This window comes from Leucoraja erinacea, chromosome 10 (genome assembly GCF_028641065.1).
Source record: "Leucoraja erinacea ecotype New England chromosome 10, Leri_hhj_1, whole genome shotgun sequence".
In the NCBI taxonomy this organism is placed as follows: domain Eukaryota; kingdom Metazoa; phylum Chordata; class Chondrichthyes; order Rajiformes; family Rajidae; genus Leucoraja; species Leucoraja erinaceus.
In genome coordinates, this window is record NC_073386.1 from 4,500,784 (window position 1) to 4,522,223 (window position 21,440).

The 21,440-nt window shown below is 50.9% G+C and overlaps 1 protein-coding gene across 3 annotated transcripts in view; it reads left to right on the forward strand.

Annotated features, from left to right (window-relative positions):
• Positions 1-1,733: 1,733 nt before the first annotated feature.
• zzz3 (zinc finger, ZZ-type containing 3) overlaps positions 1,734-21,440 on the forward strand; it is a 129,464-nt gene continuing 109,757 nt past the window's right edge. The window contains exon 1 of one of the 3 annotated variants that reach the window (XM_055641315.1): positions 1,734-1,805. The gene's annotated coding sequence lies outside the window, so the exon portion shown is untranslated. Of the gene's footprint in view, positions 1,806-7,536; positions 7,858-21,440 lie in introns of those variants that run through there. The other 2 variants (XM_055641313.1, XM_055641314.1) reach the window with 2 other exon arrangements.

Consider the following 21,440-nt stretch of genomic DNA (forward strand, 5'->3'; position numbering starts at 1 on the left):
GAGTCTATAAAATTAGCTGATATTATGAATAGCAACAGAATTGATTTATTTAGACAATATAGCACTTTGGAATGAACAATAAAGTGCGTGAGAAAAGTATACAATTTTAAAAGTGTGCTAATATCATTAATATTAACAGGACTAGTTGGTGCAGGGGAGCAAATTTATCAAATGATCTAATGTTATGAATAAGAAAATAATTCATTTATTTGGATAACATACATAGCATAATGGAAGGAAGGATAAGGTGGACGAGAAACATATGCAATTTTATAACATGTGCCGGTATAATGAATTGAGAGTTGTATCAAGAACATTATGGATTTAGGCAATATAGTACTACAGGATGAAGGATAAAGTGGATGATAAAAATATACAATTTTATAAATGTATAACAAATGCAGAGAGATGGTTGGTGCAGGTGCAATTTTATTTAAAAAAAGGTGCTATATTATTAATAATAAAAATGTAATTAATTTAGACAATTAATTAATTAAGTGGATTAGAAAAGTGTACAATTTTATAACAAGCTACTATGACTAATGTGGAGAGGTGCTTGTGTACAATATTATAAATGAGCTGACGTAAAGGTGTAAGGAGGACTGGTTGCTGAGCCCTGTGTGGATGTTGTCCCAGTCTCAGTGCCAGGGACTAAGCCAGTGCCCCTCTGTGTTGTAGAAAGGAACTGCAGGTGCTGGTTTAAACTGAAGACAGTCACAAAATGCTGGAGTAACTCAGCGGGACAGGCAGCATCTCTGGAGAGAAGGAATGTGTAACATTTTGGATCGGGTCCCTTCTTCAGACTGTGTCCCTTCACTATGTTCTGTCCGAGTGGCTGCTTGAACCAGTGCCTCCACTGTGTGCTGTCCCAGTCTCAATGTCAGGTAGTGCCCCTCACTGTGGTCTGCCCCAGTGCCTGATCAGGTGCATTCCACTGGGACCTGTCTCAGTGCCAGTACCCTCTACTGGGTGCTGAGCCAGTGTCTCTACTGTGTTCTGTCCCAGTGCCTCCTCTCTGCTCTACCCCAGAGCTCTCTACTCTGCTGTCCCAGTGCCCCATCAATGTGCTCTGTCCTAGTGTGTCTGTGTCCCAGTGTGTGTGCGTCTGTGTCCCAGTGTATCTGTGTCCCAGTGTGTCCCTGTGTACCAGTGTGTCCCTGTGTACCAGTGTGTGCCTGTGTACCAATGTATCTGTGTCCCAGTGTGTGTGTCCCTGTGTACCAGTGTGTGCCTGTGTACCAGTGTGTCCCTGTGTACCAATGTATCTGTGTCCCAGTGTGTCCCTGTGTACCAGTGTGTGCCTGTGTACCAGTGTGTCCCTGTGTACCAATGTATCTGTGTCCCAGTGTGTCCCTGTGTACCAGTGTGTGCCTGTGTACCAGTGTGTCCCTGTGTACCAATGTATCTGTGTCCCAGTGTGTCCCTGTGTACCAGTGTGTGCCTGTGTACCAGTGTGTCCCTGTGTACCAATGTATCTGTGTCCCAGTGTGTCCCTGTGTGTGCCTGTGCTTGCCTGTGTACCAGTGTGCCCTGTGTACCAGTGTGTGCCTGTGTCCCAGTGTGTGTGTGTGTCCCAGTGTGTTCCTGTGCCTCAGCACACATACTAGAGGAGCTCTATGATCTGTGTGTCCCAGTGAATCTGGGCCCTGCCTGTGTGTGTGTGTCCCAGTGTGTGTGTGTGTGTGTCCCAGTGTATCTGGGCCCTGCCTGTGTGTGTGTGTGTGTGTGTGTCCGGCGCGGGGCATTGTGGGAGGCGGCGCGGCCAGGCCAAGATGGCGGCGGCAGCGGGCCGGCGCGGAAGTGAGGTCAGTGTCGGGGCCCGGGGAGAGTGAGAGAGAGTGAGGGGGGGGGGGGCGACCCCATCTGGTGGGGAGAGGTCCCGGGGCGGTGGGGGGGGCAGGGGCAGGGTGGGTGTGGGGTGGGGGCGGTCTCCCAGCTGCTGCAGGGTGTGTGTGTGGGATTAACACCCCGCCCCTCTACAGACCCCCCCTCCCTGTCTCACATCTCCCCCACTCCCCCCATCACAACCCCCCCCCCCCTCACAACCCCCTCCCCCTCCCCATCACAACCCCCTCATGTGTGTCCCCCTCACAACCCCCCCCCCCCATCACACAACCCCCTCCCCCATCACAACCCCCTCCCCATCACAACCCCCTCCCCCCTCACTCTCCTCCCCCATCACAACCCCTCCCCCCTCACCCCCCCTCACTCTCCTCCCCCCCCACCTCACCCCCCCTCCCCCATCACAACCCCCTCCCCCCCATCACCACCCTCCCCCCCCCTCACCCCCCCCCTCCCCCCCCCCCCCCCTCCCCCCCCCCCATCACAACCCCCTCCCCCATCTCAACCCCCTCCCCCTCACAACCCCCTCCCCCCCTCACAACCCCCAGTGTCTCCCCCCCCCCCATCACAACCCCCTCCCCCCCCCCTCCACCCCCCCCTCCCCCCACAACCCCCTCCCCCATCCCAACCCCCCAACCCCCTCCCCCATCACCACCCCCTCCCCCCTCTCAACCCCCTCCCCCTCACAACCCCTGTCTCCCCCTCACACACCCCCTCCCCCATCACACCCCCCCCCCCCCCCTCACTCCCCCACCCCCCTCCCCCCCAGCCCCCTCCCCCCTCACCCCCCTCCCCACTCCCCCCCTCCCCCATCACCCCCCCCCCCTCCCCCATCACAACCCCCTCCCCCATCTCAACCCCCTCCCCCTCCTCACACCCCCTCCCCCATCACAACCCCCTCCCCCCTCACACCCCCCCTCCCCCCCTCACAACCCCCTCCCCCTCACAACCCCTCCCCCCATCACCCCCCCCTCCCCCCTCCCGTTCTCCCCCACTCCCCCATCACAACCCCCTCCCCCATCACACAACCCCCTCCCCATCACAACCCCCTCCCCCTCACACCCCCTCCCCCCATCACACCCCCCCCCCCCCCTCAACCCCCCTCCCCCCTCACAACCCCCCTCCCCCATCACAACCCCCTCCCCCCATCACAACCCCCTCCCCCCCTCACCCCCCCCCCCCCCCCCACCCCCCCCCCCCCTCCCCCCCCCTCCCCCCTCCCATCACCCCAACACCCCCATTTTCCCACCCCCGCCCCCCTCTCACCCCCTCCCCCATCACAACCCCCTCCCCCTCACAACCCCCTCAACCCCCCCACCAACCCCCTCCCCCCTCACAACCCCCCCCCCCTCACAACCCCCTCCCCCTCACACCCCTCCCCCTCACCCCCCCCCACACCCCCCCCCCCCCTCACAACCCCCTCCCCCATCACAACCCCCTCCCCCCTCACCCCCCCCCCCCCACAACCACAACTCCCCCCCCCCCCTCACACCCCCTCCCCCTCCCCCCCCAACCCCCTCCCCCATCACACCCCCCCCCCCCCACTCCCCCCCCCCCTCACAAAAATCCCCTCCCCCCTCACAACCCCCTCCCCCTCCACCCCCTCCCCCCCCTCCCCCTCACAACCCCCTCCCCCTCACAACCCCCTCCCCCCCCATCACAACCCCCCCCTCACAACCCACTCCCCCCCTCCCACCACCCCCTCCCCCCCTCAACACCCCCCCCCCCTCACAACCCCCTCCCCCCTCACAACCCCCTCCCCCCCCCCTCATCACCACCCCTCACAACCCCCCACAACCCAACCCCCTCCCCCCTCTCCCCCTCCCCCCCATCACAACCCCCCCCTCCCCATCACAACCCCCTCCCCCATTCACAACCCCCCTCCCCCATCACAACCCCCTCCCCCCACACACCAACTCCCCCCTCCCCCTCCCCCCCATCAACCCCCCCCCTCCACCCCCTCTCCCCTCACACCCCCCCTCCCCCTCACCACCCCCCCCCCCCCCCTCCACCCCCCCCCCCCCTCACCCCCCACCCCCCCCCTCACAACCCCCCTCCCCCTCACCCCTCCCCCATCACACCCCCCCCCCCCTCACAACCCCCTCCCCCATCACCCCCCCCCCCCATCACAACCCCCCCCCCCTCCCCTCACAACCCCCTCCCCCCCCTCACCACCCCGCCCCATCACAACCCCCCTCCCCATCACAACCCCCTCCCCCATCACAACCCCCTCCCCCTCACACCCACTCCCCCCCCCAACCCCCCCCCCCCCTCACACCCCTCCCCCATCACAACCCCCTCCCCCATCACAACCCCCTCCCCCCTCACCCCCCTCCCCCTCCCCCATCTCAACCCCCTCCCCCCTCTCAATCCCCCTCCCCCTCACAACCCCCTCCCCCATCACCCCCCTCCCCCTCACCCCCCTCCCCCTCCCCCTCCACCTCCCATCCCTCACCCCATCACAACCCCTCCCCCCTCACAACCCCCTCCCCCCCTCACCCCTCCCCCTCCAACCCCCTCACAACCCCCTCCCCCCTCCCAACCCCCCCCCCCCATCACAACCCCCTCCCCCAATCCACCCCCTCCCCCCTCTCCCCCCTCCCCCATCACTCACCCCCTCCCCATCACCCCCCCTCCCCCTCACACCCCCTCCCCCCTCTCACAACCCCCCCCCCCCCCCCTCCAACCCCCCTCCCCCTCACCCCCCCCTCCCCATCACCACCCCCTCCCCCATCACAACCCCCCCCCCATCACACACCCCCCCCCCCTCCAACCCCCCCTCCCCCACCACCCCCTCCCCCATCACAACCCCTCCCCCATCACAACCCCCCCCCCATCACAACCCCCCTCCCCCATCCCACAACCCCCTCCTCCCTCACCCCCCCTCCCCCTCACAACCCCCACCCCCCTCACACAACCCCCTCCCCCCCTCCCCACAACCCCCCCCCACACACCCCCTCCCCCATCACAAACCCCCTCCCCATCACTCCCCCCCCCCCCCCCCTCCCCCATCACAAACCCCCTCCCCCTCATCTTCCCCCCCTCCCCCATCACAAACCCCCCCCCCCCATCCAATCCCCCCTCACTCCCCCATCTCACACCCCCTCCCCCACACCCCCCCCATCACAAACCCCCCCCCCCCTCACAACCCCCTCCCCCCCTCACAACCCCCCCCCCCCTCCCCCAACCCCCTCCCCCATCTTAAACCCCCTCCCCCATCACAACCCCCTCCCCCTCACAACCCCCTCCCCCATCTCAACCCCCTCCCCCATCACAACCCCCTCCCCCATCACAACCCCCTCCACACCCCCCCTCCCCCCCCACATCACACACCCCCCCCCCTCACAACCCCCTCCCCCATCAACCCACCCCCCCCCCCCATCACAACCCCTCCCCCTCACAACCCCCCCCCCCCATCACAACCCCCTCCCCCATCACACCCCCCCCCCCCCCCTCACCCCCCCCTCCCCCCAACATCCAACCCCCCCCCCCATCTCAACCCCCTCCCCCCATCACACCCCCTCCCCCCCTCACCCCCCCCCCTCCCCCTCACAACCCCCCCCCTCCCATCACAACCCCCTCCCCCCATCACAACCCCCTCCCCCCATCTCAACCCAACCCCCTCCTCACAACCCCCCCCCCTCACAACCCCCCCCCTCCCCATCACAACCCCCTCCCCATCACCCCCCCCCTCCCCATCTCACAACCCCTCCCCCATCTCTCAAGCCCCCTCCCCATCTCAACCCCCCTCCCCCTCACTCTCCCCCCCTCTCCTCTCACTCCCCCCCCCCTCACAACCCCCCCTCCTCTCCCCCCTCCCATCACCACTCACTCCCATCCCCATCACTCCCACCCCCCCCCCAGCACTCTTCCCCCCTCCCCTTCACTCTCCCCCCTCATCACTCTTCTCTCCCCATCACTCTCTTCCCACCCCTTCCAACATCACACTCCCCACCATGTCCCTTTCCCCGCCCCAGCCTCTGTGTCCCCCTCCTGCCCCCCCCCCCCTCCTCCTTCTCCATCCTCCCCAACTCCAACCCCCCCCAATACACCCTTCACTCTCCCAGCACCCACCTCTGCTCTTCCTCCCTGCCTCAGTGACACCGCTGAGTATTTTCCTCAACCCCCCCCCCCCCACCCTTGTCCTTTCCTTATCCCAAGGAAGAAGCGAGAAGATAAATCCTTGGGCAAGTAGACAACATTCCCTCAGGTGCCCTGATCTGCTTTTATCAGGGCTGTTTACATCCATTGAAACACCTCCTCTGGGGAGATTCAGGGTCACTAAATAAAACTGCATGCGTATAAATACTACAACGTGTATATTGTACATAAAGAAAATATGATGCAATTGCTTGATTATATATAACAGCATTGATTGCTCACCCTCAATTACCCAGTGAGTTGTTGGAATTTCTCTGTGTACACTTGTGTGCTTGTACATCTCGAGGTTTAGTTTAGTTTATTGTCACGTGTACCAAGGTACAGTGAAAGGCTTTTTGTTGCATGCTATCCAGTCAGCAGAAAGACAAGACAATCGAGCAATTCACAGTGTACAGGTACAATTTAGTGCCAGTAAAATCCAATCAAAGATAGTCTGAGGGTCACCAATGAGGTAGATAGAAGTTCAGGACAGTTCAGTTGTGGTAGGGTGAATCAGTTGGCTGATAACAGCTGAGAAGAAACTGTCCCTGAATTTGGAGGTGTGTGTTTTCTCACTTCTATACATTTTGCCTGATGGGAGAGGGGAGAAGAGGGAGTGGCCAGGGTGCGACATGTCCTTGACTGTGCTGCTGGCCTTGCCGAGGCAGCGCGAGGTGTAAATGGAGTCAATGGACGGGAGGTTGGTTTGTGTGACGGTATGGGCTGCGTCCACGATACACTGCAAATTCTTACGGTCGTGACGGAGCTGTTCCCAAACCGTGCTGCGATGCATCCCGATAAAATGCTTTCTACAGCGCATCTGTAGAAGTTGGTGAGAGTTGTTGGGGACATGTCAACTTCCTAAACCTGAGGAAGTCGAGGTGTGCCGCATTGATGTGTATATTGTATATCAGAAAATATTATGCAATTACTAATTCTATGTAATAGCATTTAGTTTATCTTTCATTCATTTGATCTATATCTCACAACATCACCATCTATATCTCTTGTTTCCCTTTCAGTTCAGTTTAGTTTATTGCCACGTGTACTGAGGTACAGTGAAAAGCTTTCGTTGTGTGCTAACCAGTCAGCAGAAAGACAATACATGATTACAATCAAGCCATTTACAGTGTATAGATAGATACGTGATAAGGGAATAAAGTTTACTACAAGGCAAAGCCAGTAAAGTCCGATCAAGGATAGTCCGAGGGTCACCAATGAGGTAGATAGTTGTTCGGCACTGCTCTCTAGTTGTGGTAGGATGGTTCAGTTGCCTGATAACAGCTGGGAAGAAACTGTCCCTGAATCTGGAGGTGCTCACACTTAACCACACACACTCAATCACGCTCACGCTCAAACACACAATCACACTCAAACACAATCACGCTCACACTCAAACACACTCACGCTGAAACACGCTCACACTCACACACAATCACACTCACACTCAATCACGATCCCATTCAATCATTCAGTGAGTCATTGAATTTTTTAAGTGTACACTTGTGTGCTTGTACATCTCAAGGTACATGTGGTTTGATGTGTGTGTAGCAGCCTATTCCACTCGGGAGTACACGACGAGTGCATTAATTTCACTTGCAGCAGATCTGGTGGGCAGTGTGTCTCGCACGTCGGCTTTGTGTGCACTTTACGGCGAGGCAAGCCCCGTTTTTATCTGGTGATAAATATGCGGAACACGTGTGCTTGGTGCAGTTTCTGCCGATGCAGTCGTGGCTTCCCCCAGCGAAGGGGTATGTTTGTTTAATTTCGCTTTCAAAGTCTCCGGTACTTTTTTGTGCGTGTGCGTGTGTGGAGCGCGCTGTGCGGCTGAACGCACTCCCCTCGCACATGTTTCAGCAGAATGGTCATTTTAAGGTCAGTTTGCAATCGGAAACATCTCTGAACGTTAGTTTTTGTGTGTGTGTGTGTGTTTCTGGGGCAGGTGTAAGTTTCCTCCACGTGTGCGTGCGTTCAAGGCACACAGTGTCGGGCCATGTGCTTTAATAGCGTATTAAAATGCCGAGCGGCGCGGTCAAATCTTTTGTACTCTGATTGTATTAGATTTACAACTAATTTTATTCTTGTCTTCCCCATGAGTCCACGGGCAGATAGATCACTTGTTTACTCATTCTTTTTTTCGTGTTGCTGCCTCTGGATCCAAATTATAAGGAAGCCAGCCATATGGGTAGAACCGAGTGTTTTTGTTCGTGTTGTTTTGATTAATACCCTTCTGTTCCTGTCTCCATCAGAGGTGCTCTAACTCGGCCTCCCATGCATTGACCAGCGAGTAGAGAGCTAGCTAGACTTCCTCTCATTGTGGTGGTGGCCTACTCTTTTTTTTAACATTGAGCATTTAAATCTGTTGTTTGGTAAAAGACTGTGCTGGTTGTTTTTGTTTTCTTCACTGGTTGATAGACTCCAAGCAAGAACTAAATGGTGAAGGAAACTTGTAATCTGCTTGATTTGTTTCAGTTTTGGAGGCACAGTGCAGAAAACGGGCTCTTCAGCCCACAATTAACACTATCCTACACACTTGGGACAATGTTTACAATTTCACTGTAGCTAATTAATCGACAAACCTGTATGTCTTTGGAGAGTGAGAGGAAACCGGAGCACCCGGGGAAAACCCCATGCGGTCACAGGGAGAACGTGCAAACTCCGCACAGTTGGTTTTAAAACGAACTTGCATATATGATGTGACTGGGAATGGAATAAAATATCCCATGGTGCTTTAGAACATCTATAGACAACCTTAAAAGTGCTGGAGGAATTCAGAGGTAGATAAAAGTGCTGGAGAAACTCAGCGGGTGAGGCAGCATCTATGGAGCGAAGGAATGGGTGACGTTTCGGGTCGAGACCCTTCTTCAGAGGGTCAGGCAACATCTGCGATGGTATGGACAGGCGGCGTTTCAGGTTGGGACTCTTCTTATGAAGAAGGGTCTCGACCCAAAACGTCGCCTATTCCTTCTCTTCATAGATGCTGCCTCACCCGCTGAGTTTCTCCAGCATTTTTTGTCTACCTTAGACAGCACCTGTAGTCAAGATCGAATCCTGGTCTCCAATGCTGGAGAGGATCAACTCTACCGCTGCGCCACCATGATAGTGAATACCAACTGCATATAAACTCCTGCTCCATAATGCACGGCACTGCATTGCAAAAAGACACAAGGCATTGGCAAAAACTGGTATTGTTGTATTGGGGACAGTCAGTTTTATTCTCCTGAAATCGACAGCACTTTAGTGTTTGAATGTATGTGTCCAGGATTTAGTTTCGTTAGTTTGGTCTAGTTTATTGTCACGTGTACCGAGGTCCAGTGAATAGCTTTTGTTGCCTGCTAACCGGTGAATGAAAAGACAAAACATAATTGCAATCGAGATGTCCACAGTGTATAGTTACAGAAACTAGATTGTTATGTGTGTGCTACACTTTTGAACTAAAGTCTGAAGAAGGATCCTGACCCTGCTAAGTTACTCCAGCATTTTGTGTATTTTTTTGTAAACCACCATCTGCAGTACCTTGTATTTGTTGAACTGAAGTGTTTCGTTGGTAAGGATCGAGTGAAACAGGCCCTTCGGCCTAACTTGCCCACACCGACCAACATGTCCCTGTTACACTAGTCCCACTTGCCTGCGTTTGGCCCATATCCCGCTAAACCTGTCCTATCTATGTACTTGTCTAATTGCTTCTTAATCATTGGGATAGTCCCTGTCTCAACCACCAGCTTGTTCCATACACCCACCACCCGTTGTGTGAAAAAGCTACCCCTCTGATTCCTATAAATTTTCCCTCCTTCACCTTAAATCAATGTCCTCTGGTACTTGATTCCCCTTACTCTGGGCAAGAGACTCTGTGCACAGGGGTGGAAATCCTGGGGGGGACAGGGGGCACCCCCCGCCCCTCGCTTTAAGAGGTGGGGGACAATCTTCCCCCATATTTTGTAATCCGGACTTTATCAGCCCCTTTTTCTAAGGACTGGATAGGCCCGTTTGCGGGGCCTTTCAGCGCACGGCGCAGCTTAAAGTCAAACTGCTGCATCGAGGCTCCCGATGTTGAAGCCCCCGCCGGCCGATGAAAGACCCCGCGAACAGGGCCGATTCAAGCCCCATGATTCGGGGCGGAAGAAGCTGCTGTTGCTGGAGTTCGGAGTCGGTCACCAACCAGGTCAGCTCCCGATGTTACCGTCCACAGTGCCCATGGCTGAAGCCTTGCGTGTGTGCGCGCGTGCGTGTGTGTATGCGCATGCGCCCGCGCGGCCGCCAAGAAATCATGTCCCCCGCATGTTTTGACAGCAATTTCCGTGCCTGTGCGTCTACCCGATCTATTCCTCTCATGATTTTATACACCTCTACAAGATCACCCCTCACCCTTTTGTGTGAGGGAATTGTAATATAAAGGACAAAGCTGGAACCGTCCAGACATTTTGCTTTCGTAGTCGAACGGTTTGATACCAAGTCCCAAACTAGTGACTTAACTTCAAAAATGTGGGTTGATACCCTATTGAACATGATGTAGTTTGGGATGCTACACAGCTGCTCTATCTATAATGTGGCCCTCTATATCGAATGGTATGGCTGTTATATCTTTATATCTTTATCAATATTCTTCACTCAGCATTACTAAAAACGCATCAGATGGACAAAATGTTGGAGTAGGTTAGTTTAGAGAAACAGTGCGGAAACAGGACCTTAGGCCCACCGACTCCCGCACATCAACACCACCCCACACACACCAGGGACAATTTTATATTTATACCAAGCCAATTAACCTATGTCTTTGGAGTGTGGGTACAGAAGATCTCGGAGAAAACCCACGCGGGTCATGGGGAGAACGTACAGACTCCGTACAGACAGCACCCGTGATCAGGATGGAACCTGGGTCACTGATGCTGTGAGGCAGCGACTCTACCGTTGTGCCATTGTGCCGCCCTGTCCCGTTTAGTCGGGAAAGTTTGACAGACCCAAGATGGAGGATGGTTTTTATTTAGATTTGCAGCATTTAATAATTCATTCCTTTCCACTGCTCTGCAAACATCTTATCATATCCGCATTTAAAATCAACTAGCATATATGATGTGACTGGGAATAGAATAAAACATCCCAGAGTGCTTGAGAGCATCTATAGACAACCTTAAAAGTACTGGAGGAATTTGGAGGGTCGGGCAGCGTTAGCAATGGTATGGACAGACAGCGTTTCAGGTTGGGCCTCTTCTTCAGAATGATTTTAGTTGGTGAGGGGTGGGGGCGGGGGTGTAGATAGCTGGAAAAGAGAGTGGGTGAGGCAGAGTGGGTGATGGGTGGCTCTTCCATGTCTCTTGTTTCCCTCTACCCTGACTCTCACTCTGAAGAAGGGTCTCGACCCGAAACGTCACCCATTCCTTCTCTCCAGAAATGTTGCCTGTCCCGCTGAGTCACTCCAGCATTTTGATTCTATCTTCAGTGTAAACCAGCATCTTCAGTTGCTTCCTACATGGAGACTAATAGGTGTTCACCATCTCTGGTGACAAGGCAGAAGCAGGATGTGAACTGCCTGAATGTCTGTGGTGAGAGAACTCTCTAATAGCCTTGTCCCACGGTACGAGTTCATTCCAAGAGCTCTCCCGTATTTTCCCTGATTCAAACTTGGAGATTTACAGTAATGGCCGCTCGTCGGTACTCGGGGCTCTCGTGGACATTTTTCAACATGTTGAAAAATCTTCACGAGTCTTCCCGTGCTTACCTACCATTAGCGACTCTTCCCGAGTACCTACCGTTAGCGTTATGAGCCACTAGGAGACGTCCCCGAGCTCCGATATACCTGCTACATTCATTCTCCGTGCTTACCACGAGTTTGGGTTTTTTCAAACTCGGGAGAGCTCTTGGAATGAACTCGTACCGTGGGACAGGGCTTTAAGTTTCAAAAGAGAAAATCTATCATTGCCTATTTTTTATTTTACCCTGCAACTCAGCTGAAGATAGTTGGTGTGTATAATAATCTTAATACTATTTAACGGTGTGTATCACAAATATTTGGATCATGCATCGAATGAAAGGCTTCAATCATTTTCTTTAGGATATGACAGAGAGATACAGAACGGAAATCAGCCCTTTGGCCCTCGCCGACCATTAACCACTCATTTCCACTAATCCTTCACTAGTGTAGGGCAACTTTATTTTGTCCATATTGTTATCAATTCCCCCAGATTCAACCAGTCACCTACACACAAAGCAATTTGCAGTCGCTAATTAACCTACCAACCCACACGTTTTAGTTTTTGGGCTTAGAGAAACAATGCAGACACAGGTCTCTTAGCCCACTGAGTCTGTCGATCACCCCGTACATCAGCACTATCCTACACACTAGGGACAATTTACAATTTTTCCAAAATCAATTAACCTACAAACCTATGTGTCTTTGGAGTGTCGGAGGAAACTGAACCCACGCAGTTCACAGGGAGAATGTACAAACTCCGCACAGACAGCACCCGTAGTCGGGATTGAACCCACGTCTTTGGGATGTGGCAGTAAACCAGAGCACCTGGAGGAAACCCACGTGGTCACAGGGAGAATATGCAAACCTCGCACACGCAGCACCCGAGGTCAGGGTTGAACCTGGGTTTAGACGCACAATGCCGGAGTAACTCAGCAGGACTGGCAGCATCTCTCGATAGAAGGAATGGGTGCTGTTTCGGGTCAAGACCCTCAGGCTCCATCTTCGGTGCAAACCAGCATCTGCAGGTCCTTCCTACACATTGAACCGGGGTTTCTGGCACTGTGATGCAGCACCTGTAAAAGTTGCTCCACAATGCTACCCTACATATGGATGTACAAACTGAGTTTGTATACTTTGCACATTTTGTTTTAACTTCCAGCTTCTAATATTGTATTTTTGGCTAGATTGGATCAGGCCTGCAAAAGCATTGAACAGAAACATTATTCAGTTGGATTCTTTGACTCCACCAGTTTCAATTCATGAAGGAGATTTTGTGCCAAAATGTTGTTTTAAAAAAAAGCAAAGGAGGAGTGTGAGCTGACATTACTGCACCATCAGTTGTAGCTATTCACATTTTATATATCAGTGATTTTAGGGACACCAGCTGAATATGAATCTTCAAAAGCCCCATTGTTGCTGCAGCTTGCCAAGTGACGTGACTTTTCCTGTGAATGGTCTTGCCTCTCCTGGATTTCTCTTTGGGTCTCTCTTCTAGCAGTGGCTTTATTCCAGTAGCCACTTTGAGTAGGTGGAATGGATTCCTAGTTCTTGCCTGTAACCAGTGCTTTGATTTTTTTTTTCACATATAGTCAGCACTTATTGTGAAGTTTGTTTTCCTCCCCTATGCGCCCGGTAGGAGGTTTAGTTTACGAGACACAGCGTGGAAGCAGGCCCTTCGGCCCACCAAGTCCGCACTGACCAGCACATTAACGCTATCCTAACACAAGGGGCAATTTACAATTGTACCAAGCCAATTAGACCACAAACCTGTTTAAGAAGGAACTGCAGATGCTGGAAAATCGAAGGTACACAAAAATGCTGGAGAAACTCAGCGGGTGCAGCAGCATCTATGGAGCGAAGGAAATGGGCAACGTTTCGTCCCGAAACGTCGCCTATTTCCTTCGCTCCATAGATGCTGCTGCACCCTCTGAGTTTCTCCAGCATTTTTATGTACGTTAGCCCACAAACCTGTGTGTCTTTGGCGTATGGGAGGAAACAGGAGCACGTGGCGAAAATCCACACAGGTCACAGGGAGAACGTACAAACTCCGTACTACCTTGTCATAATAATAATAATAAATACTTTATTGATCCCCTCAGGGAAATGTCCAGAAGCCCCCAGCCAACAAACCCACACATTCAGAACGAAAGCAGACAGAAAAAACATACAATACTTGAGAGCAATAAATACTTAAAAAGACCAATAATTAAACATTAGAAAAAAAAAAATGCAGAGCTAGGAGAGCTGGTTGGCATAAGCATGTACCCTCTAGTGTGTGGAAATGTGTGAGAGTCAGGGGCTATGGGGCGAAGCTAGGGGAACGGGGTTGAGAGGGAAAGATAGATCAGATGCGATTGAATGGCAGAGTAGACTAGATGGGCGGAATGGCCTAATTCTGCTCCTATATTTTTATCGTTCGTTGGCTCATGGGTCAGAGCTCGCTGTTGGCTTATGTCGTCGTCCAACATGTTGACAGAGTTGTCGCCCGACACGTCACAGCGTGCATCGCATCGCCGCTTCCAGGGATGGCCACGAGGAGGCTTCTGTCATGATCCCCATGTTTATGAAGTTTATAGAAACATAGAAAATAGGTGCAGGAGTAGGCCATTCGGCCCTTCGAGCCTGCGCCGCCATTCAATATGATCATGGCTGATTATGATTATGATATTGATATGATATGATTATGAAGTTATGAAAGGGAAATAATTAGGTGAATAGGCAGATAGAATATAACGTGGTAAAAATATGACCATACGCTTTGGTTTTTTTTTAATAGTTAGAGATTGCACGGTGACAATGTTCAAAGAGACCTTGTACATAAATGATTGCATAATAACATTCAGCACAGCAATGCACAAGGCTGCACATGAGAGCAGCTGCTAGAACCGTTCCCTCACAGTGCCAAAGGCCGAAGTTCAGTCCCGACTTGGGGCGCTGCCTGTGCGGACTTTGCTCATTCTCTCTCTGACCATGTGGGTTTCTTCCGAATGCCCCGGTTTCCCTCCTCATCCTAAAGACGCGAGGGTTTGTAGGTAAATTATGCTCCAGAATTGCCCCCCTGATGTGTATGGAGTGGATGAGAAAGTGAGATAACATAGCAGTTGTGTGTCGAGGTGATCAATGGTTGACAATAGGTGCAGGAGTAGGCCATTCGGCCCTTCGAGCCAGCACTGCCATTCAATGTGATCATGGCTGATCATCCCCAATCAGTACCCCGTTTCTGCCTTCTCCCCATATCCCCTGACTCCACTATCTTTAAGAGCCCTATCTAGCTCTCTCTTGAAAGCATCCAGAGAACCCGCCTCCACAGCTCGCTGAGGCAGAGAATTCCACACTCACCACTCTCTGTGAGAAAAAGTGTTTCCTCGTCTCCGTTCTAAATGGCTTACCCTTTATTCTTAAACTGTGGCCCCTGGTTCTGGACTCCCCCAACATCGGGAACATGTTTCCTGCCTTGGCATTGACTTGGTGGGTCGAAGGGCCTGCTTCCATGTTGTATCTCTAATCAAAACTAAAGTTAGTCACTATAATGTTTAAGAAGGAACTGCAGTTGCTGGAAAATCGAAGGTAGAATGCTGGATAAACTCAGCGGGTGAGGCAGCATCTATGGAGCGAAGTTAATAGGTGACTTTTCGGGTCGAGACCCTTCTCCAGCATTTTTGTCTACCTTAGTCACTACAATGATATTTTTGGTCACTGAAGATCTGCTCTCTTTGTTAACAAATTGAGTTTTGGTATTTACAAATCTGCTACTCAGAGGCAAGAGGCGAAAATGAATGAGTTATTTGATTACGTGCAATAAACACAAACGGTGTTTCCCTGAGTGCAGTGTCTTAACTTTATTATCTTTGATCTTAAACTTGCCCACTGCTTGCTTGCTTGCTGTATCGTTCAGGTGGAGAGGATATCAGGTTTTGAAACAGGAAATATAGGGCTGTGGGCATAAAACAAAAGGAAGTTCTTTTGTATTTGATGGCTGTTCGCTGGTGAATCATTGCCTTCACCTGTCTCCGCCCTGTCTAAATCACTCCATGTTTTATATTCCTTTAATACTTGTGTGGCATGGTGGTGTAGCTGTAGAGCTACTGCCTTACAGCGCCAGAGACCCGGGTTCGATTCTGCCGACGGGTGCTGTCTGTACGTTCTCCCCGTGACCAATGTGGGTTTTCTCCGAGATCTCCGGTTTCCTCCCACACTCCAAAGAATTACAGATTTGTAGATTAATTGGCTTGGCATGAATGTTCAATTGTCCCTAGTGTGTGTAATGCGGGGATGTGTGCGGTTAGTGTGCGGGGACGGCTGGTCGGTGCCGGCTCGGTGGGCCGAAGGGCCTGTTTCTGAGCTGTATCTCTGAACTAAACTAAATTTCCTTCTTTGCCCAAATCCTAACATTTCCTTGAATAAATCTGCTATGGTATTTTGTTCAGCAACATTTGAGGTTTTATTAGCTGTGAAAATACAAATTGGGCCATCCTTCATCTGGATTTGTGATTTATGTTTTAAAATTACTACTTCCTCTCTTGAAGGCTGCAACATTGGGTTGCAGTTCCAAACGTGCTGTATAATCCCTGACATCTCACTGAGATGGCAATTCCACATGTATTATTCGTGCTCTATGCAAGTGAAATATTGGGCTGTGCATTTAGTTTTGTTTGGAGATACCAAGCGCAAATAGGCCTTTTGGGCCTCCGAGTCCGCACCCACCAGCGATCCCCGCGCATTAACACCACAATGCACACACTACTCGGGTGTCGGAGGAAACCGGAGGTCTCGGAGAAAACCCACCCGGTCACGGGAGAAACGTGTACAGACTCGTGTACAAATGGCACCCGTAGTCGGGATTGAACCCGGGTCTCTGGTGCTGTAAAGGGCCTGTCCCACGTGGGCGACATTTTCGGCGACAGCCTAAAAAGAGGTTGTCGCGTCGTGGTCGGATCGTGACACGTGGTGACGCATGTAGTGACGCGGGGTAACGAGCGATGTCTCCCTGCCGCACCAGGATTTTGGAATGTTCAAACTCCTCGCTTGACATCTGCGTGTCTTATCTTGTCCTGCGCCCTTTCACACGATGATGTACGTGTAAGGCGTGGTGATGCACGGTCATTGCCTATGCTAATTTATTTTGCGGCACCGTGCATCACCACGCGCCACCAGTGTGTCGTCGTGCTTCAAGATGCGTCAATCAAATGACATCACGCGCCCCAGATGATGCAACCCGTCGTATCTTGCCATATCGTGTCGCGGGGTGGACGTACATTGACGCCGCTTGACGGCTGTGACACATGCTGTCCTATGGTGACGCATGGTACCGCGTGGAAATTGGTGACGCATGGTGACGCGTAATGAAGTACCTTGACGCATCCGGTCGAACTTCAGTCAACATCAGGCATCAGTCACTGACAGCTGTCGTCGCCCATAAAATCGCAAAGTGGGACAGGCCTTTAAGCACCAATTCTACCACTGAGCCACTGTGCCGCCCCAAGAGAAGTTGAAGAGAATAGGCTATTGCTTCACTAGGTGGGAAACTTGCAACTTCCATGAAGCATTATTGGGGAACCGTACAACTCAGAAACAGGCCCTTCAGCCCAACTTGCCCGTTCCAACCAAGATGCCCCATCTACACTAGTCCCACCGACCCGCGTTTGGCCCATTCCTCTCCGCCTTGTACATACGTTTTTATTTTCACTATTGTCCCTGGTATGTGAAGGATAGTGTTAGTGTGCGGAGATCGCTGGTCGGCACAGACTCAGCGGGCCGAAGAGCCTGTTTCCCCGCTGTATCTCTGAACAAATTTGACAATGAAGAAAGAAGTGTTAAGAGAGTTTAATTGTCATCTACACTGGAACTGTGAAATACTTGTTTTTTTAGGCATTAGAGATACAGCGTAGAAACAGGCCTTTTGGCCACCTGAATCCGTGTCGATCAGCGACAGTTTACTGGGAACAATTTACAATTTTACCAAAGCCAATTAACCTATAAACCTGTACGTCTTTGGAGTGTAGGAGGAAACTGGAGCACCCGGAGAAAACTCAGGGTCCCAGGGAGATCGTGAAAACTCTGTGCAGACAGCACTCGTTGTCAGGATTGAAGTCGGGTCTCTGGCGCTGTGAGGCAGCAACTCTACCACTGCGCTGCCGACCAGCTAATCCATTCTGCCTGCACATGATCCATCTCCTTCTACTCTTTGCCTGTTCATGTGTCCGATTATAAGTGTCTCAAACACCACTGTCATATCTGTTTTCCTCCACAATCCCAGCAACGTGTTCCAGGCCCTCACCACTCTATGTGTGTGTGTGTGTGTGTGTGTGTGTGTGTGTGTGTGTGTGTATATATATGTGTATATATATGTGTGTATATATATATATATATATATATATAAAGTTTATTGGCCAAGTATTCACATACAAGGAATTTGCCTTGGTGCTCCGCCCACAAGTAACTACATGACATACAGTGACAGTTACAAATGACTCAGAAAACACTAAACATTAATAATAATAATAGACACAAAATGCTGCAATCACTCAGCAGGACAGGCAGACTCTATGGTAGAAGGAATGGGTGAAGTTTCTAGTTGAGACCCTTCTTCATTATATAATAACCCCCCTTGCTTTGACATTTCCGCCATTTGGCAAAAGATTCTGACTGTCTACTGTAACTATGCCTCTCATAAGTTGATCCACTTTACTCGGGTCTCTGCCGCTGAAGAGAAAACAGTCCAGGTTTGTCCAACCTTGCTTCGTAGCTGATGCGCTCTAATCCAGGCTGCATGCTGGTAAAGCTCTTCTGCACCCTCTCCAAAGCCTCCGCATCCTTCCTTCCTCCTTATCGAGCCCACGTCACAAGATTAGAAATTGTTCAGCCAGAGATGAACACGCTTCTCGGCATCCGCAAAACAATGGCATCGTGTGCGTAGCGGTGGAAAGATTGCTGGAGACTCACATTTGTGGAGACTCGCATCGTTCCCGATGTGAACGCTCACATTTCCTTGACCCCCCCCCCCACATCCTTCCTGCAATGGGGGTGACCAGAACAGCAACACAGGATTTAAAATGTGGCCTCACAAAAGTTTTATATAGCTGCAACATACATAACTTCCTGACTCTTGTACTCTAATTTCCAGCATTACAAATTAAAAAAAAAAAAATGGGGCTGTGTGTATTGTCCAGTAACAGATGATAGTTTGGGAAAAGTTAAAAGAAAACTCCTGGTGGTGTAGCCACAATTTCAAGCTAACAGTTGATTCTCATTTATGGGCTATGAGCGGATACTGGCTACTTGAAGGTTTCCTCCATTCTAAATATGGTATCTGAATCATTTTCATTGTTGTGTCAGAGGGAATTGCAGATGCTGGTTTAAACAGAAGATAGACACAAAAACCTGGAGTAACTCGGGTCCTCTGAAGAAGGGTCTCGACCCGAAACGTCACCCATTCCTTCTCTCCCGAGATGCTGCCTGTCCCGCTGTTACAATAGACGCAGGAGTAGGCCGTTCGGCCCTTCGAGCCAGCACCGCCATGCAATGTGATCATAGCTGATCATCCCCAATCGGTACCCCGTTCCTGCCTTCCCCCCCCATATCCCCTGACTCCGCTATCTTTAAGAGCCCTATCTAACTCTTTCTTGAAAGTATCCAGCCAACCGCCCTCTGAGGCAGAGAATTCCACAGACTCACCACTCTGTGGAAAAAGTGTTTCCTCGTCTCTAAATGGCTTACCCCTTATTCTTAAACTGTGGGCCCAGGTTCTGGACTCCCCCAACATCGGGAACTGCTTCTAGTTACTCCAGCTTTTTGTGTCTATCTTCATTGTTATAAGACAACTGGCTCTTTAGACTGGCTATATTAGCAAAAGTGGTGCGGTGTAAGGCATTAAGAATTCTTTATCGCTAATATTAACAAAACTGACCTATATGAATGCTTTTAAATTGATCATTCATCTGCATTGTCTCATTGCTATTTAAGTGCTGATCTGATCGTCATTTTTCAGAAAGGGCCAAAAATCTGTAATTTGAGGTGATTGAATATTCTCTGTGAACATTATAATAAATGCAGCATAGAATTTGTGAAATCTAATGCCTGGCTGTTGGAGCTACTGCCTTACAGCGCCAGAGACCCGGATTCGATCCTGTCTAGGGGTGCTGGCTGTACGGAGTTTGTCCGTTCTCCCCGTGACCTGCGTGGGTTTTTTCCCCGAGATCTTCACTTTCCTCCCACACTCCAAAGATGTACAGGCGTGTAGCTTAATTGGCTTGGTATAAAATGTAAAATTGCCTGTAGTCTGTGTAGGATAATGTTAATGTGCGGGATCGTGTCGGTGTGGGGTCGATGGGCCAAAGGACCTGTTTCTCCAAACTAAACTAAAGGATGCAAATTATTCCAGGGGCCATTAAACCCCTAAAACAATTCCATGCCCCATCAATTTACGATTGAAGGGTGATCAAGGATTTTTAAAAAATGACCCCAGGATATTTCAAAGTACTCGACAGTCCAAGCAATATTTTTGAAGTCTATTGATGACTTTGTAATGTGAAAAACATGAAGTAGCTTTGTGCACATCAAGGTTCTACAACCAACAAGGTGCTAATGACTAGTTAAGTGTTGATCTGATCGTCATTTTTCAGATCAGTCTGAAGAAAGGTCTCGACCCGAAACGTCACCTATTCCTTCGCTCCATAGATGCCGCCTCACCCACTGAGTTTCTCCAGCATTTTTTTTTGTCTACCTTCGAGTTTTCCAGCATCTGCAGTTCTTTCTTAAACATGACTAGTTAATCTGTTGTTTAATCAGAGATAAATATCGGTCTTAAAATTCAGTAAAAATGCCTTGCTAATCAGAAACACAATCATACTTGAGTACAAGCATGTAGGAATAATAGATTACGCAGTACAAAGAGTTGCCATGTTTCCGGCACCATTTTGTATGATTCAAGTTCAGAATTGTTAAAAATGTCGAGCCTTAAACGTCTGTGGAAAGAGAAACTGGTCAACATTTAGGGTCTATGAATTATTTCTCAGACCTGGGGTGGGGGGGTGGAGGGTATAATAGTTTTTAAAGCAGAGGCGGGAGGAGGAGGGGTGAGGTGTAAAACAAGGATATGGAAATCAAGGAAGACACATCTGGTGATGAGCATGATTACTGACTATAAGCAAGACATCTTAAAGAAATAGAGTGAAAAGGACACCAGCATTAGAATGGGAACCAACACGAGAGGAGTTTAACTGGTCATAAACTGTAATATTCATTTAATGTTGCAGGAGTGCTGGAAGATAAGATGTCTACCAAAAAATAAGATACATTTGATATAGAAGTACTGGAGTAACTTGGTGAGTCAGGCAGCATCTCTGGAGAACCTGGGATGGATGATGTTTCAGGCTGGGACCCTGAATGTCACACATCCTTGTCCCCAGAGATGCTGCCTGTCCCCGCTGAGTTACTCCAGCTCTTTGTGCCTATTTCCGCTGAGTTACTCCAGCATCTGGAGACTTTTTTTTGTAAACAAGTATCTGCAGTTACTTGCTTCTTTTTCTCTGAGATAAATATAATACTGATCTCGCCTGGTTATGGACCGTATTTGTTCCTTCTCATTTTGCACTTTGGTAACACATTGCCCCCCCCCTCCCCCCCCAATCAATCAGTCTGAAGAAGAGTCCCGACATAAAACATCATCTGGCCATTCCCTCCACAGATGCGGCCTGACCCATTGTGCTCTTCCAACACTTTGTGTACAACTCAAGATTCCAGCATCTCTTGTGTCTCCATATTGTTTTTC